Source organism: Doryrhamphus excisus, linkage group LG20, assembly GCF_037039965.1.
Source record: "Doryrhamphus excisus strain RoL-2023G ecotype Guam linkage group LG20, RoL_Dexc_Guam_v1.1, whole genome shotgun sequence".
NCBI lineage: Eukaryota > Metazoa > Chordata > Actinopteri > Syngnathiformes > Syngnathidae > Doryrhamphus > Doryrhamphus excisus.
This window is the reverse complement of record NC_136376.1, coordinates 2,434,777-2,454,029: the sequence shown is the minus strand read 5'-3', so window position 1 is coordinate 2,454,029 and position 19,253 is coordinate 2,434,777. Positions and strand designations below refer to the sequence as shown.

At 40.1% G+C, this 19,253-nt stretch overlaps 1 protein-coding gene across 1 annotated transcript in view; it reads right to left on the bottom strand.

The window, feature by feature from the left end:
- nkx1.2la (NK1 transcription factor related 2-like,a) overlaps nucleotides 1-16,549 on the bottom strand; it is a 28,662-nt gene extending 12,113 nt beyond the window's left edge. The window contains exon 1 of the mRNA XM_058059272.2: nucleotides 16,504-16,549. The gene's annotated coding sequence lies outside the window, so the exon portion shown is untranslated. The remainder of the gene's footprint in view (nucleotides 1-16,503) is intronic.
- Between the last annotated feature and the right edge of the window lie 2,704 nt (nucleotides 16,550-19,253).

Genomic DNA, 19,253 nt, shown 5'->3' with positions numbered 1-19,253 from the left:
CCGTGGCTGTGGGCTGTGCTGCCTCCCGGTTGTGTGTGCTCAATGTGACTCCCTCTGACAACAAGGTCAGTGGCATTGCCCAGTAATTGTCCTAACGGTTTGTGTACCTGTTGGGTGGAGGCGAGTAATGAGAGTTTTTCATTATGTGCGGGACGGGTGAATGCGCCTGGCAGATGCTGACAGGCAGCAGATGTGGAAAGTTGGGCGGTGATTTGTACAAAGGGTCAAACCGCATCGCATGGCCGACGGAAAGGAAGAGAAGTGGTGGGGGGGGGGGGGTAAATTTACACCGAGGGACGCTGTCAGTCATGCCTCGCCCCTGTCACAGCAAGGTAAAGGTCAGTTCACGAGCTAATACGGTATGAACACGTCAGATAAGAGGACAAACTTTTTCACCTCATCGTTCTCACGCTGTAAAAAAAATCCAAGTTGACTCAACTTTAAAAAAAAAATTGTAATCTCGCCGCTTTAAAATTTGGATGAAATCCAGCAAATTTTTTCAGGTAATTTTAACTCACAACTAAGTTTCTCCAACTTAAAAGACCAAGTTCACGTGACTTATTGTTTTTGTTTTGGGAACTTTCTTTATTCATTCATTCATTCATTCATTTTCTACCACTTATCCTCACGAGGGGGTGCTGGAGCCTATCCCAGCTATCTTAGGGCACCCTGGACTCGTGGCCAGCCAATCACAGGGCGACTTGTGTGACTTATACTCCGGAGCGACTTATGTATGGTTTTTTTCTAACTACTTATAAATTTTTGGTCTTGTGCGACTTATACTCCGGAGCGACTTATGTATGTTTTTTTCTAACTAATTATGCATTTTTGGCCTTGTGCGACTTATACTCCGGAGCGACTTATGTATATTTTTTTCTAACTAATTATACATTTTTGGTCTTGTGCGACTTATACTCCGGAGCGACTTATGTATGTTTTTTTTCTAACTAATTATGCATTTTTGGCCTTGTGCGACTTATACTCCGGAGCGACTTATGTATATTTTTTTCTAACTAATTATACATTTTTGGTCTTGTGCGACTTATACTCCGGAGCGACTTATGTATGTTTTTTTTCTAACTAATTATGCATTTTTGGCCTTGTGCGACTTATACTCCGGAGCGACTTATGTATGTTTTTTTACAACTAATTATACATTTTTGGTCTTGTGCGACTTATATTCCGGAGCGACTTATGTATGTTTTTTTTTTTAACTAATTATACATTTTTGGCCTTGTGCGACTTATACTCCGGAGCGACTTATGTATGTTTTTTTTCTAACTAATTATGCATTTTTGGCCTTGTGCGACTTATACTCCGGAGCGACTTATGTATGTTTTTTTACAACTAATTATACATTTTTGGTCTTGTGCGACTTATATTCCGGAGCGACTTATGTATGTTTTTTTTTTTAACTAATTATACATTTTTGGCCTTGTGCGACTTATACTCCGGAGCGACTTATGTATGTTTTTTTTTAACTAATTATACATTTTTGGTCTTGTGCGACTTATACTCCGGAGCGACTTATGTATGTTTTTTTTTCTAACTAATTATGCATTTTTGGCCTTGTGCGACTTATACTCCGGAACGACTTATGTATGTTTTTTCTACCTAATTATACATTTTTGGTCTTGTGCGACCTATACTCCGGAGCGACTTATGTATGTTTTTTTCTACCTAATAATGCATTTTTGACCTTGTGCAACTTATACTCCGGAGCGACTTATGTATATTTTTTTTCTAACTCATTATGCGTTTTTGGCCTTGTGCGACTTATACTCTGGAGCGACTTATGTATGTTTTTTTCTAACTAATTATGCATTTTTGGCCTTGTGCGACTTGTACTCCGGAGCAACTTATGTATGTTTTTTTTGCAACTAATTATGCATTTTTGGCCTTGTGCGACTTATACTCCAGTGCGACTTATGTATGTTTTTTTTCTAACTAATTATAAATTTTTGGCCTTGTGCAACTTATAGTCCAGAAAATAAGGTCATTACATTTATTATTATTCATTATTTATCTTCTTTTGTCTCTGAGCCAGGCAACAACATTTCACAGGAAGTCTATCTACGTATCTATCCATCCATCCATCCATCTATTACTAGTGTAAATTGACTGTAGGGGTGTTATTTCATGTCTCACAAGGCTCTAATACTGTTAAAAAATTATTATTTTGCCATTTTCGAGAGATATCATGTTGGGTATCGAACACGTTGCACAAAAGCAGCCTTGTTTGACCGCCACAAGAAAAGGTACGGCTCGGAATTGAAATGTTTTTTCTTCTTTTTCTCCTTTCAATCAGCCTTTCTGTAAATCTTGTCAGTCGGTCCCAAGACTTCTAACACAACCCAGAGAACCCATGTTCTTGCTAGCCAACAATGGCATCCTGTAGAATTCCCAATAAGCTCCTCCTGATCCTTCTGGTAACACACGGGGCGCTCCGTGACCTTGCCCCCGGCCACAGTCATGACCCCTTCATTCCTCTTATTAACCACTACGATCCCCGAGTCCTGATCTGTTATCTGTCACTCCGCAACTCCAATCTTCTCAATCTTTGGATGTGGTGCCTGAAGATCTTATTATAGGCTAGTTTTTCTGTCTTTTTTGTGTCTTATACTGTAACAAACCATTTTTTTAATTTTATTTGTTTTACTTTTATGTACAAATCAAGGTTGTTCCTTATGTGGAGGAAGAAGAACGGAAAAACCGACCCGACTCAGGACCTTCCTTCATCGCACTGTCACTCAACACAAGCATTGATTAGCCATTGTTCTGAGAAGGTCACATCATAATTCATTAACAGTAATTACGCCGGCAGTGCCACCTGCACTCCTCCCTCCCCGAACGCTAAATTACGAGCAAAGCATCGGCGGCTCCCACACGGAACAATGAAGATGTAAAGCCGAGAGAGCTATTAGTTACATTATTTAAATGGGAACGTTTAAACCCGGGGAGCTGTCTTTATGAAGGGCAATTAGGCACTAACGGTAATTGATAATTCCTGCTAATTACAATTAGGAAATATAAATAGTGGCAATAGTATTTGTCATCATTTCAGGGGAGTGGGGCGCCACCGCCGCCACCGCCGCCGCCGCCGCCACGGGGTGGGCTGGGAAGGTGTGATGGAAGGCGAAGGGATTAAGCGTCGTTCATCTCCATCTAGCGCACAAACAGATTGTGTTTGTCCCTTTATATTTCTCCATTGAGCGTTTTTGATCCGTTTTCTTTCTGTCTTCCTGTGCCCTTGCCAGATAGCGCACAGGGGTTTTAAGCCGAGCGGCAGTACTCCAGGAAGTGGTCCAGGAAGTGGAAGTGAACTCATAGTGGAAAAAGAAAAGATGCAAGGGTTATGATATTTTGAAAATATGTCAAGTCAAGAAAAACCTGCATCTCATCTTTATGTTATAAGTGAAAATGGGCATTTTATCAGTATGTTGCTACTTTTCCCAATTTTTGCAGATTTTATTGATTTTTCTTTTCCAAATATCTCAAGTTTATGCTTAAATAAGCTTGTGAAATCTCCTTTTTGGAATATTATGACTTTATTTCCATAATATTTTGACTTTATTCCCCTTACTTTTCCCCAACCTAACTTTCCAAAACTTTATTTTATTTTGTTTGTCATAATATTATGATTTCATATTATTGGAAAAAGTAACATATTTTAAACTCTGTTCTTTTTCCTCATAATAAGCAAATATGGCTATTGTTTATGCCCTGTGATTGGCTGGCCACCAGTTTTATTTATTTTTATTTTTCAAATATATCAAGTTCGTCCTTAAATAATCTCGTTAAATCTTCTTTTTGGAATATTATGGCTTTATTTTCATAATATTTTGACTTTATTCCCCATACTTTTTTCCCCAACCTAACTTTCCAACATTTATATTTTTATTAGGTTTATTTTGTTTGTCATAATATTATGATTTCATATTATTGGAAAAAGTAACGTATTTTAAATTCTGTTCTTTTTCCTCATAATAGGCAATTTTTCTTTTCCAAATATAATCTGATTAAATCTTCTTTTTGGAATATTATGACTTTATTTCCACAATATTTTGACTTTAGTCCCCTTACTTTTCCCCAACCTAACTTTATCTATCTTTATTAGGTTTATTTTGTGTGTTCTTTTTCCTCATAATAGGCAAATATGGCTATTTTTTATGCCCTGTGTTTGGCTGGCGACAACTGGGATAGGCTCCAGCACCCCCGCAACACTCGTGAGGATAAGCGGTAGAAAATGAATGAATGAATGCAATAAGTTAAGAAAAAACTGCATCTCATTTTTGTGTTATAGGTGAAAAGGGGTATTATTAATATTTTGCTATTTTTCCCAATTTTTGGAAATTTTATTTATTTTTATTTTTCAAATTTATCAAGTTTTCCTTAAATAATCTTGTTAAATCTTCTTTTTGGAATATTATGACTTTATTTCCATAATATTTTGACTTTATTCCCTTTACCTTTTTTGTAAAGATGGTATTTCTTATGGCACTATACATACTATATTGCGGCCCACCAAAACTCCCAGCATGAGTGATGGAAGCACTCGGGGCTCGGGGCATAAAGTGCTGGCACCGGGCACACTGGAAGACCTTTACTCCGCTTCAAGGACGTCTGCAAGCGGGACATGAAATCGTAAATCTGTGCATTCTCCGTATAAAACCGGGAACGCACAGTCACGGATCGTACTTCCTGGCGTCATTGCATTGGCACCAGGACCCTCCTTGCACAACTTGATTACTTGAGAACGTAATTTTCCCAAAATTACAACTTTATTTGTAGTTGTTTTGTTTCTCATAGTACTGTGACTTTAAAAAAATACTTTTTGTTTATTATTTCTTTTAATGCTAACCTATTATGCTCATTTATTTTATGCTACAATTATTGTAACTTTCATATTTTGTATGACTTCTTTCTTGGAATTATTCTTCTCACCATCTTTATAAAACCTCTGGCGCTTCGGAAGGAGACAGATACAAAGTTCATCGTTCTGTCTCAGTTTATGAACACTCGCACACATAATAAAAATGATCTGTCTGGAATCTGTCTACAGTGTCCCATTTCTAAAAATCACTATCAAATTCTTTCATTCATTCATTTTCTACCGCTTATCCTCACGCTGGAGCCTATCCCAGCTGTCTTCAGGTGAGAGAGGCGGGGTACATCCTGGACTGGTGGCCAGCCAATCACAGGGCACATATAGACAAACAACCATTCACACTCACATTCATACCTATGGACAATTTGGAGTCGCTAATTAGCTTAGCATGTTTTTGGAATGTGGGAGGAAACCGGAGTACCCGTAGAAAACCCACGCATGCACGGGGAGAACATGCAAACTCCACATAGAGATGGAATTGAACTCGAGTCTCCGAACTGTGAGGTCCGCGCGCTAACCACTCGACCGCCGTGCAACTTTATTTGATTTCATCACCACAAGAATTCAAATTATGGCCAATTATGAAGCTCAGTTTACAACGACAACATTGACTGTTCTTCTTCTTTGTACAGTCATCGGGAAAAAACAGGCTATAGTCGACCCCCTCTTTTTTGGGGGGGGGGGGCCAGAAGGGGCAAAATCGATTGAAGAGCGAGTATAAAATGTGATTTTCTGCACCAATCATTCTGTCACACGGCACCGGCTCTCATTTCAGATTAAATTTTAGGCCCTCACCTCTAATTAGATGAAGGTCACCTCATTTGACCTTTGAACCAGGTATCTGCGCATGAAAATGCACATTTGCGGTTGACCTTTTTGACATTGGGAGAGCATCCCGCACTGCTGGTATGCAAAGGTAACTGCATGCCATTGATTGCGGTCGTCACGTTCCCCACCAGCAGGCAGGCAGGCAGGCAGGCAGGCAGGCAGGCGGTTCTGCATCCATTACAGAACCCCATCCAGGGTCTTGGAAGGGCCAAGAGTCAGATTTAAATATAAATAAGCTGCTGTCTTAGCTGAGCAAACGAAGGGGAGGTTCCGAGCGGCCCTGTCTTCAGAAAGAGATGCACTGTTGACTCAGATGTAAACGTTTTGGCTTTTATTGCTTTTTTCACTGGGAATTTACATGAATTGCGTGGTGTGTGTGTGTGTGTGTGTGTGTTCTTGTTTGCACCCTTCTGAGGGCCACATGCTGAAAAATCAAAAGATGTGTGGGGGCCACTTTTACATTTTTTAAACCAACTAAGACCCATAATAAAAATGATCAATGGATTCCCTGGCTGGAATCTGTCTACAGTGTCCCAACTCTAAGAACCACTATCCATTCTTTCATTCATTCATTTTCTAACACTTATCCTCACAAGGGTTGCGGCGGGGGTGCTGGAGCCTATCCCAGCTGTCTTCGGGCGAGAGGCGGTGTACACGCTAGATGGGTCGCTAGCCAATCACAAGCTAAGGAGTTATTCATTCATTCATTTTTTTACCGCTTATCCTCACGAGGGTCGCGGGGGTGCTGGAGCCTATCCCAGCTGTCTTCGGGCGAGAGGCGGTGTACACCCTAGATGGGTCGCTAGCCAATCACAAGCTAAGAATTTGTTCAGTCATTCATTTTCTACTGCTTATCCTCAGGAGGGTTGCAGCGGGGTACTGGAGCCTATCCCAGCTGTCTTCGGGCGAGAGGCGGTGTACAGGCTAGATGGGTCGCTAGCCAATCACAAGCTAAGAAGTTATTAATTCATTCATTAATTTTCTACTGCTTATCCTCACTAGGGTCGCGGGGTGCTGGAGCCTATCCCAGTTGTCTTTGGGTGAGAGGCGGGGTACACCCTAGATGGGTCGCTAACCAATCACAAGCTAAGAAGTTATTCATTCATTCATTTTCTACCTTATCCTCACAAGGGTTGCGGCAGGTGCTGGAGCCTATCCCAGCTGTCTTTGAGTGACAGGTGGGATACACCCTAGACTGGTCGTCAGTCAATAACAGGCTAAGAAGTTATTCATTCATTCAATCATTTTCTACCGCTCATCCACTCTAGGGTTGCGGCGGTGCTGGAGCCTACCCCAGCTGTCTTCGGGCGAGAGGCAAGGTACACCCTAGACTGGTGGCCAGCCAATCACAAGCTAAGGAGTTATTCATTCATTCATTCATTTTCCACCCCTTTCCTCACGAGGGTCGCGGGGGTGCTGGAGCCTATACCAGCTGTCTTCAGGTGAGAGGCGGGGTACACCCTGGACTGGTGGTGAGCCAATCACAGGCTAAGAATTTATTCATTCATTCATTTTCTACCGCTTATCCTCATGAGGGTTGCGGCGGGTGCTGGAGCCTATCCCAGCTGTCTTTGAGTGAGAGGTGGGCTACACCCTAGACTGGTTGTCAGCCAATCACAGGGAAGAAAGGAGAAGTTATTCATTCATTAATTTTTTCTAATAAATAATAAATAATAAATAATAAATAATAAATAATAAATAATAAATAATAAATAATAAATAATAAATAATAAATAATAAATAATAAATAATAAATAATAAATAATAAATAATAAATAATAAATAATAAATAATAAATAATAACAGTCGTGTGTCCCAAATACCCCATGGGCCGCACCTTGGACACCACTCCTCTAAATTGTCCATAAATATGATTGTGCGTATGAATGGTTGTTCATGTCCTGTGATTGATTGAAGTCGGCTGGGGTAGGTTCAAGCCCACCTGCGAGCCATATGGGGTATGAAATTGAATTTAACGTTTTAACGTCTACTCCTACTTTACATTTTCTTCTTTTCCAGGTTGACCGCAAACACTTCCTGTCCCTCCCGTGGTGGTCTTCAAATTGAGCCCTTGCATTGTGACCCCCCCTCCCTAACCCCCCCATCCCTTCAGTGTGGGGCGGCTGCTGGTAATTGCTACAGTGAGATGTGGACCAGTGGAGCTGCTCTAATCAATAAAGTCTTCATCAGCTATTTCCCATGATGATTCTCCCTCATTTCTTCCTTAATTGTTCTTTTTGATCAAACAAGGTCTGTGCCGGGAGCGTATGCGTCCGTGCCGAGGGTCCTTCCCATCTCCATGGACCTGCACATTCCTAATGGTGGGCCGGGAACTGTGACCTTCCATGGGAAGAGGGATTACTGTTGATCCGGGCTCAGATCCCCGAGAGAAGTTTCCTCAAGCATCCACAAGTCAGAGGTGGACCAAAGTGGCACAAACGTCTGAGATATTTACAATAACATAACTTTATTTGGTTGTTTAGTTCATAGGCGGCTTTGGGTTTGTCCAAAATGCGTCACGGGGGCCATTTGTGGCTTTGGCTGTTTTTTTTTTGGCCTGCATCATTTTTTTTAATTTAAAAAATACAAGTTAACCAAAAATAATAAAAAAAAAATCCCAATAAAAGTAATAAAAAAATCAAAAATGTCCAAAATAATTTCCAAATAATAATAAGTTTAATAAATTATTAATAAAGTTTAATATTAAGAGAAAAAAGTTATAATCTAACAAGAAAAAGTATTAATTTCAGTCATACTTATTTACTTATTGTGTGGTAATACTATAAGGAAAAATAATGTGCAAAATTGAAATATGAAAAAAAAATTACGTCATAAGGTTAAGTGGTATAGAAAATGAATGATTGAATGAATATTATGAGAAACAAAACAACACATAAAGTTGTGATTTTTTGAAAAATAGGTTGTGTAAAAAGTTGTAATATTACGAGAATAAACTGAAAATATTATGGGAATAAAGTCATAATTAAATGAAGAAAACTGACAAGAATAACAAGGAAATAATTGGAAAATGTAAAAAAAAAAAATTCAACAGCAGAAATGGAAAAAAATATGCAAAGTTGAAATATTAAAAACATATTAAGTCATAAGGTTAAGTGGTATAGAAAATGAATGAATAAATGAATATTACAAAAAACAAAACAACACAAAAGTTGTGATTTTTTTTTTAATATGTTGTGGAAAAAGTTGTAATATTATGACAATAAACTGAAAATATTATGGGAATAAAGTCATAATTTAATGAAGAAAACTGACAAGAATAACAAGGAAATAATTGGAAAATGTAAAAAAAAAAATTCAACAGCAGAAATGGAAATAAATATGCAAAGTTGAAATATTAAAAACATATTAAGTCATAAGGTTAAGTGGTATAGAAAATGAATGAATAAATGAATATTACAAAAAACAAAACAACACAAAAGTTGTGATTTTATTTTTTAATATGTTGTGGAAAAAGTTGTAATATTATGAGAATAAAGTGAAAATATTATGGGAATAAAGTCATATTTAAATGAGGAAAATTTACAAGAATAATGGGGAAATAGTTGCAAAATGTAAAAAAAAAAAGCAACAGCAGAAATGAAAAAAAATGTGCAAAGTTGAAATATTAAAAACATATTAAGTCATAAGGTTAAGCGGTAAAGAAAATGAATGAATGAATATTACAAGAAACAAAACAACACAAAAGTTGTGATTTTTTGAAAAGTAGGTTGTTGAAAAAATTGTAATATTACGAGAATAAAGTGAAAATATTACGGGAATAAAGTCATAATTTCCTCATAATTAAATTAGGAAAATTGACAAGAATAAAGAGGAAATACTTGGAAAATGTAAAAAAAAAAAACCAACATAAATGGAAAAAAAATATTGTCATTTCAGTAGGTTAGAGTTGAAATATTAAAAACAAATACTACTTTTCAAGTTGAAATATTATGATAAACAAAACAAAATAAAGGAAAATTCAGTTCGGCATGACAGTAAACTACAGCCACTGTATTTAATTACCAATCAAATGAATGGAATCATATTTTCAATTCGTATTTTCCACCAACTAACTATATTTGCTTCTCTAATGTTATGCCCACCTATGTCGCTCATCATTCACAGTTGCCCTCTGCCACCTTGTGACCTTCATCCCTCGACCGTTTTTTTTTGGGGGGGGGGGCATGACTGCCACAGAATCGGAAATGATTGCGGTATAATTGTGTTCCTTTAGCGCTTATTGGCCCTTCTGTGCCAGTAAAACGGTGTGGGACCATCGCTTTCCCCAGGGGAGGGGGGTCGCCGCCTTTCACAGGGAACAACCCCCCCCCCCATCCCCGCCTCCCCGACCAATCCCGCCTCCCCCCAATACTCGGCTGTCTGGCTCTGCAGGCATCACCGTCCATGTGGAGAGTCCATTAAAAGAGGGTGTGAAGAATCTACTGCTGAATTAAAACTATTTTTCCATAATTTCCACGATTTTATAGCCACTTTATTAGGCACACCTGTACAATACGCAAGCAGGTGTCAACGATCATGCCTCCCACATTCCAAAAACATGCTAGGTTAATTAGCGACTCCAAATTGTCCATAAGTATGAATGTGAGTGTGAATGGTTGTTTGTCTATATGTGCCCTGTGATTGGCTGGCCACCAGTCCAGGGTGTACCCGGCCTGAAGACAGCTGGGATAGGCTCCAGCATGCCCACGACCCTCATGAGGATAAGCGGTAGAAAATTAATGAATGAATGAATATTATGACCTAATAAACCTAATAAAGATATAAGTTTTGGAAAGTTAGGTTGGGGAAAAGTAAGAGGAATAAAGTCAAAATATTATGGAAATAAAGTCATAATATTCCAAAAAGAAGATTTAACAAGATTATTTAAGGACAAACTTGATATATTTGGAAAAGAAAAATAAATAACATTTCCAAAAATTGAGAAAATAAAACATAAATAAAACTAAAATAAAACAATCACAATCGCCTTTTGCCCGAAGACAATTGGGATAGGCTCCAGCACCCCCGCGACCCTTGTGAGGAAAAAGAGGTAGAAAATGAATGAATGAATGAATTTAAGGACAAACTTGATATATTTGGAAAAGAAAAATAAATAAAATTTCCAAAAATTGGGAAAATAAAACATAAATAAAACTAAAATAAAACAATCACAATCGCCTTTTGCCCAAAGACAATTGGGATAGGCTCCAGCACCCCCGCGACCCTTGTGAGGAAAAAGAGGTAGAAAATGAATGAATGAATTTAAGGACAAACTTGATATATTTGGAAAAGAAAAATACATAAAAATTCAAAAAATTGGGAAAATAAAACATAAATAAAACTAAAATAAAACAATCACAATCGCCTTTTGCCCAAAGACAGTTGGGATAGGCTCTTGTGAGGATAAACGGTAGAAAATGAACGAATGAATATCAGGAAATAAAGTCACTTTTCTATTTTTTCTACATTTTTCAAGTAAAATTAAAATTAAAAAATAAAAAATAAATAAAAAATAGTAAAAAAAAAAAAGTAAAAAAACTTTTTTGCAAAAAAAATGAAGTCAGTTATAAATTGTGTTAAATTGTCTAAAAACAGCTCCATCCAAAAAAAACCAAAAAAAAATCATGTACATATTCATGACCCAAATAATAACAAGTAATGGCACCTTTATCAGAATTCCATATCATTGAACCCTGGCACAAGTTGTCATTGAGCTTGCTGGAGTTTTCTTTGTTTTTTTGCTGACATACTGCTTATGAAAGCATCTTTAAAAGCATTTTTCCCATCATAAGTCAAAGTGTTTGATAGCTAGCTATACTTTATGAGTCCCATGAGGACAATTAGGGAAATTAAGTATTGAATCACTGAAGGAAAAAAGTCCAATTTGGCCCATTCAAGGGAACAAAGTCAGAAGGTTAACCTTGCATGAAGTCTGCCATCGCAATGAATTGCAATGCTGATGAATAAGCCCCTCCCACTTTGGCTCTTTGTGTTGTGGATTATGATTTTATGATTTATAGCAGCTTTAGCGTTGTTGACTCGCCCGGGCTTTATAGACAAAATGAGATGTGAGTTGTCTTACAGCCGGGCCACTCATCTCCTCGGTAAACGACAATAGATTGTGCGAGGGGGGGCCGTTTATCGACACATCCCATTACTGAGGTCTTCGCCTTTTTACGGCCATTTCCATAAATTCTGCCCCCCGGGGACAATCTCCTCTCTGAGGGCCTGATGGGGTGATCACATTGGGGCTGCCGTTTGACGCTTCACCAACTCAGAGGGGGGGGGGGCTGGGTGATGGAGTCCGTCCCTCCAAGACGAGGCTGCCGAGTGTTGGATGAGTTTACAGATGATGAGAGTCTTAGTTCAGGTCAAATGTGTATTTACAGCTCAATGACTCCACTCTATTGGGGGGGGGGGGTCCTATGTGCCGGGCTGACAGTTTAGAAAGCAAACAGGGCCGCCAGCAGGGAGGCGGAGGTTAACTGATCAGACCTCGGGGACACAGGGAGGAATCACAGAGGGGGGGGGGGGGGGGCGCCATTCTTCTCCCATCAGCACCATGAATACGTTACAAGCCAGCACTAAGTTACTAGTCAATTATAAGCCAAAGCTTAGATTCTTTTGTCTTCATATTATATATCCTTCATTCATTTTCTACTGTTTAATCTCACGAGGGTCGTGGGGGGTGCTGGAGCCTATCCCAGCTGTCTTCGGGCAAGAAGCAAGGTACACCCTGGACCGATCACCAACCAATCACAGTTTAGGTTGTAGCATCGTTGTTTGGCTAAATATATACAGTACGGCTAAATTTGTCACGGGGGTGCTGGAGCCTATCCCAGCTGTCTTCAGGCGAGAGGCGGGGTACACCCTGTACTGGTGGCCAGCCAATCACAATTTATGTTGTAGCATCGTTGTTTGGCTAAATATATACAGTATGGCTAAAGTTGTCACAGGGGTGCTGGAGCCTATCCCAGCTGTCTTCGGGCGAGAGGCAGGGTACACGCTGGACCGATCACCAACCAATCACAGTTTATGATGTAGCATCGTTGTTTGGCTAAATATATACAGTATGGCTAAATTTGTCGCAGGGGTGCTGGAGCCTATCCCAGCTGTCTTCAGGCGAGAGGCGGCGTACACCCTGGACTGGTGGCCAGCCAATCACAATTTATGTTGTAGCATCGTTGTTTGGCTAAATATATACAGTATGGCTAAATTTGCTGTGGACGTGCTGGAGCCTATCCCAGCTGTCTTCAGGCAAGAGGCAGGGTACACGCTGGACCGATCTCCAACCAATCACAGTTTATGATGTAGCATCGTTGTTTGGCTAAATATATACAGTATGGCTAAATTTGTCGCAGGGGTGCTGGAGCCTATCCCAGCTGTCTTCAGGCGAGAGGCGGGGTACACCCTGCACTGGTCATCAACCAATCACAGTTTATGTTGTAGCATCATTGTTTGGCTAAATATATACAGTATGGCTAAATTTGTCGCGGGGGTGCTGGAGCCTATCCCAGCTGTCTTTGAGCGAGAGGTGGGGTAGACGCTGGACCGATCACCAACCAATCACAGTTTATGTTGCAGCATCTTTGTTTAGCTAAATATATACAGTGTGGCTAAACTTGCCGCGGGCGTGCTGGAGCCTATCCCAGCTGTCTTCATGCGAGAGGCAGGGTACACGCTGGACCGATCACCAACCAATCACAGTTTATGATGTAGCATCGTTGTTTGGCTAAATATATACAGTATGGCTAAATTTGTCGCAGGGGTGCTGGAGCCTATCCCAGCTGTCTTCGGGCGAGAGGCAGGGTACACCCTGGACCAGTCACCAACCAATCGCAGTATATGTTGTGGCATCGTTGTTTGGATAAATATATAGAGTATGGCTAAATTTGTTGCGGGGGTGCTGGAGCCTATCCCAGCTGTCTTCAGGCGAGAGGCAGGGTACATGCTGGACTGGTGGCCAGCCAATCCCAATTTATGTTGTAGCATCGTTCTTTGGCTAAATATATGCAGTATGGCTAAATTTGCCGTGGACATGCTGGAGCCTATCCCAGCTGTCTTCAGGCGAGAGGCGGGGTACACCCTGGACCAATCACCAACCAATCACAGTTTATGATGTAGCATTGTTGTTTGGCTAAATATATACATTCATTCATTCATTTTCTACCGCTTTTTCCTCACGAGGGTCGCGGGGGTGCTGGAGCCTATCCCAGCTGTCTTCGGGCGAAGACAATATGGCTACATTTGTCTAAGTACTGTATTGTTAGATAAATACCTCCGTGTCTAAATTGTTCATAATTTAGAATTCATACAGCAACAAATCGTATTAAAATGCACATTTACACTGACGCCACTCACCTGAAAAGAGTGCAAGGCACCATTTGTCAGCAGAGGGCGCTGTAAGCTCAAACTTCTAGGCACTAGTAACGTTTCTGTTTGTTTTTAATCAAAAACATTACTTAAGACATCACAGATGATAAATAATTACAATTTCAGCAAGCATGTTTTTATTATGTAGCATGTCAATGCCTATCAATAAAAGTGAAAAAGGGACACAGGGGTCCTTTAAATAATGAAGAAAAGACACCCAATGCTTAAAAGGCTTACAATTATAGAATACTCAGCTGAACTGCGAAGTAAAAAGGGGAAATGTCTCCATCTTCCGGCTTTATGTGGTACTGCACCTTATTTCAGTCACTGTTTTTTTCTTCTCTCAGGTGGAGTCAATTGATTCAACGCACGTGAGAGACAGTGAGAGAGAGAGACAGAGAGAGAGAGAGAGAGAGAGAGAGAGAGAGATAATTACCAAGGCCTGTTTGCAGTTGACATGTCTAACACACACACACACACACACACATCTGTGTTTGTTAAACATTAGCAGCACCATTGTGGGTCATTTCACTGATTGAAGGGTGATTGGCAGCTCTTCTGTCGATTGATTGTTTCATAATTTCTAGACACGTTGAGGAATGGAAAAATATTTTGGTTATACTAGTGTTACGTGTCAAATCACACTTTTCTCAGATTAGGATTGGGAATGTTATCACGGAACAAAGAAGACTGGCGGTGGACTTCCTGGAGCCAAAAGCATACCGTCGTACCTTTTACTTTTTATTCTGCCTGAATTGCTTTCTATTGTGCTCAGCGCCTGACAAACTTGCTTTGCAGAATCGTATCAGTGCCTGCTTTGTGCCTTTTTACAGCAGGGCTGCTCAAGCGTCGACCCGAGGGCCGAATCCAGTACGGAAGTGACCTCAGACTGTCCTGCGGGTTCAGTTTGCGAGTCACATTTTTCAACTAAAATTTCTCTCATATCTTATTTGTAATATAAAGACAGTATACTTTGAATTTAAGGTAGTGCAAAATGAAAAAAAGTTAGTCGTTTGTTGTTTACCGCATTTAAAAGCTTTTAGACCCGATTCTGAAAAGTGAATTTCTACCAAGTAGGATGCTAGTTGTTAGAAGACTACTAAAAAATGTCTCACTACCAGAGCGTTCTTGCCACTTATAAGCAGTGATGGGAATAACGGCGTTTAAAATAACTAAATATACCACGACTTCATAACTAATCTGCAGAGCAGTTGAGCGTTGCAGCGTGACAAGAGAGGGGCTGAAATAACCACATAAACAACGCGGATTGGCTCAAGTTTTAGTAAAATTGCGTCCTTCAGCCAATCAGAGAACTTGAGTGGGCGGGTGTTTAGAGCACATAAGCAATGAGGATTGGCTCAGGTTTTAGTACAATTGCGTCTTCGGCCAATCAGAGAAATTAAGTGGGCGGGAGTTTAGAGCACATAAGACAATGAGGATTGGCTAAACTTTAGTAATATTGCGTCTTCTGCCAATCAGAGAACTCAAGTGGGCGGGAGTTTAGAGCACATAAGCAACAAGGATTGGCTCAGGTTTTAGTAAAATTGCATCTTCAGCCAATCAGAGAACGCAAGTGGGCGGGAGTTTAGAGCACATAAGCAATGATAATTGGCTAAACTTTAGTAAGATTGCGTCTTCAGCCAATCAAATAGCTTGGGTGGGCGGGTGTTTAGAGCACGTCCAAACACCGTTTGCCAAACGGAAGTACAGACACTACTTTCATCGTCGATGTCAAAGGTAAAATGTACTTTATATCCCCGAAAAAAAACTTTGTCCACGTCTTGTGTGAGCAACTTAAACCCACAGAAACACCTGTTGACTGCAAGAAATGCAAACCTTTGTAATTGTACCCGTTTTTGCTGTATGTGTGTGTTTGGGGGGGGCAATAGTTACTTTTACTGGTAACTAGTTACTTTTGTAGTGGAGTAACTTGGTTAGTAACGCGATTACTTTTTTTGAGAAGTAACTAGTAACTGTACATAATTATTTTTTAAAGTAACATGCCCAACACTGCTTATAAGAATATTAATGGATGACCCCCGCTAAGTAAAAAATCCGCTTTAAAACAACAGCTCAAGATTAAGACCCGCAACCCACCAGCCGACCGCCTTTGTGCCTTTTTGGGCCTCCAATCAGAAACTATCAAATCATGAAACTCCCCCTCTGGCTATTTTGTTTCTGTTAAAGGCGTGACGTCGTTGCCAATCCGGCTTCAAACACTCTTATCGTCACATCGAGGTGCCGTCCTCCGAGTTCTCATAACATCCCTCAGAGCACGTCCATGAGCGCCCCTTTTTCCTTCTCATCGCAACACGGGCCAGAGCGACTGCAGACCTTGACTCCTGCAAGCCAACCCCCGGGGGCCACCCAAAGTGAGAAAGGCAGACACTCCAGCCGCCCCCGCATCTACTCACCATTGACCCACCAAGACCACAACAGGAACCACATTCTTTCCTTTGTGGCCCGTCTTTCATCCTTGGCCGCCGGCGGGCCACTAGAAATAACCTGCTAGGAACATTGTGTGGTTGCTTTTGTTCAAGCCGTGCCACATCGTGCTGATAAGCTAAACACAACGTCCCTCTTGAGTCCAGATGGGACCTCTTTGTTTGTAGTACCTACAGTACGTCCTCTTCATCGCGTCACCATGCTAAGAATAGGACCGGCCAGGTACAGCATACGGCAATGTGGAATAAATACCGAAATCCCTGATGTAGGCTCACACGAGCGCTGTGTGGTTCAGCTCCGGCGGACATACTGCACAACGAAAAGGGTCTAACATTGATTTTAAAACGCCGCAGACGCCGGAACACTCGAGATTGGTAGATATCGATACAAGAAACTGATTATTAGGATGTTATTTATCAACAGTGGCGTCATTAGGCCTATTTTAGGGGGGCTTCAGCCCCCCTAAAATAGGCCTAATGACGCCAGCCCCCCTAAAATGTTCTTAAGTCCTTAAGTTCTTAAGTCCCCCTAAATAATTAGATTTTTTTTTTCTCTGAAAAAAAATCTGAAAAAGTGTATTGCTGTGTTCGAAACCGCATACTTACTACTACATACTTCCGTGCCCATACTATCCACACTCCATACTGCATACCCAATCCATCAGACAGTATGCAAAGCGGGGCTTCAGCCTATAACATAATCTCTGACATTTTTGGGGGCCTCTTAAGACCCCCTAATTAATTTTATATTTTGGGGGGGATTTAAAAAAAATGTATAGAATTTTTTTTTGCAAAAAAAATCTCTTACAAATTTCATATAATATCTATAACAAAATATCTGACATTTTAGGGGGACCTCTTAAGCCCCCCTAAATAATTTGATATTTTGGGGGGATTTTTAAAAAAATGTTGATTTTTTTTTAACAAAAAAATCTCTGACAAATTTCATATAATATTTATAACAAAATATCTGACATTTTAGGGGGCCTCTTAAAGTCCCCCTAAATAATTTGATATTTTGGGAGAATTAAAAAAAAAATGTTGATTTTTTTTTTTTTACAAAAAAAATCTCTTACAAATTTCATATAATAGGGCAAAAGCAGGCTAATAAGCAAGCCAATAAGCAGGCTAATACTAGCCTACTACTACTACTACTTTCCTGGATGCTCGGCACAGTGCCGACCTGAGTTGAGTGGCACCTTGCGGCAAGTCGGCCTGCATCAGGACCAGAGTAGCGATGTATTCAGTGTGACCCCGAATTTAGTAACCTTCATTCGTTCCCGAATGTCTGACTCTAACTGAAACGGATGTTATAAATGATAGTTTATAATGTATATTTAATGCACTGTGTTTGAGCATGGCTGAAGATGCGAAGACGGATAGCTACCAAAGTAAATTGGAAGTGGTTTGGTTTTTTGGATAGAGCAATTGTGCAGCAAGAGACCATAATATGCAAAATTTGCAACGCAAATTTTTACGGTTTATGTAGTTGTCACTCACGTAGACACACAGGCAAACAGCAGCCAGACTAAAGTGAGACAGGATCTGACAGGACAAGACAGTACAAGGTGTGGTGTGTTTATCTTTTTCGTTAGGCTTCCTTCATTACACACGCACTTCCTCAAATGCCGATAACCCCTTTTGGAATTGCGGTAAACACCGTAGTCTTTTTCTGCTCTCGTGTTCATGAGAACGTACGTCTTTCGGGAAGTGTAAAGTCTTAGATTGCAGAGTAACACGTGAGCTCGTGTGGCAGGATACGGAATATCAGGTGATACTGAGAGCTGATTATAATATTTTGGCTGTATGTGGATAATGAATTATCGCCTCCTATTTACTAGCCAATAAGCGCTGAGCACCCCAATATTCTCCTTTTCTAAGACCCAAACCACAAAACAACAAAAACATCTGTCAGTATTGTACAAGAAAAAGGAAGAGTGACATTTGTTTTCACCCTGGTTTAATTCACACCCTTGCTTTCCACGTCATGCGTGCTTTTTCCCGTCTGACAGCTTGTGTTGGACTCGCCCCCAACAATCCTCCAAGTCAAATAAAGGTGCTGGGAGGCGGAGGCCCAAAGGGGAAAAGATAAGTCATGTGTGAAAACAAGCCCGGTCAGGAAATCTGGAATTGATCCAGTCCAGGAATCAATGATAAAGTGACTGTGATTTACTCCTTTTTTCGACCAAATGCATGCTTAAATCAGCAATTTTCTGTTGCATTGACAATTTGAACGTATCACTATTCCTTTGTAGTTCCTTTTGTTAGTCGGCAGTATTGTGCAAAACGCCAGATTTTGCTACCGATTTGAATCCAGAAATGTAATAATATCGTTATGTTTTACTTTTCACAGTTAAAGTCCGCTTGCATCAAAACAATTTGGAGTGGTGACTCACCAGATACGACAGCTACTGCCACCTATAGGACGTTACCATGAAAATAGCAAAAAATATAACGCATGATGGCGCTAAGCATTTATATATGCGTTTCCCCATGAACATACAAAAGATGCTTGTATGAAAAGTTAACATGCTAACATTAGCATACTAACACCTAGCATGATAGGGCTAAGTGATTATATATGTGTTTACCCATGAACACACAAAAGACGCTAGTATGCAAAAGTTAACATACTAACATTTGCATGCTAACACATACAAAGATAGGGCTAGGTGTTCATATATGAGTTTAACCATGAAAATAGCAAGAAATGCTAGTAT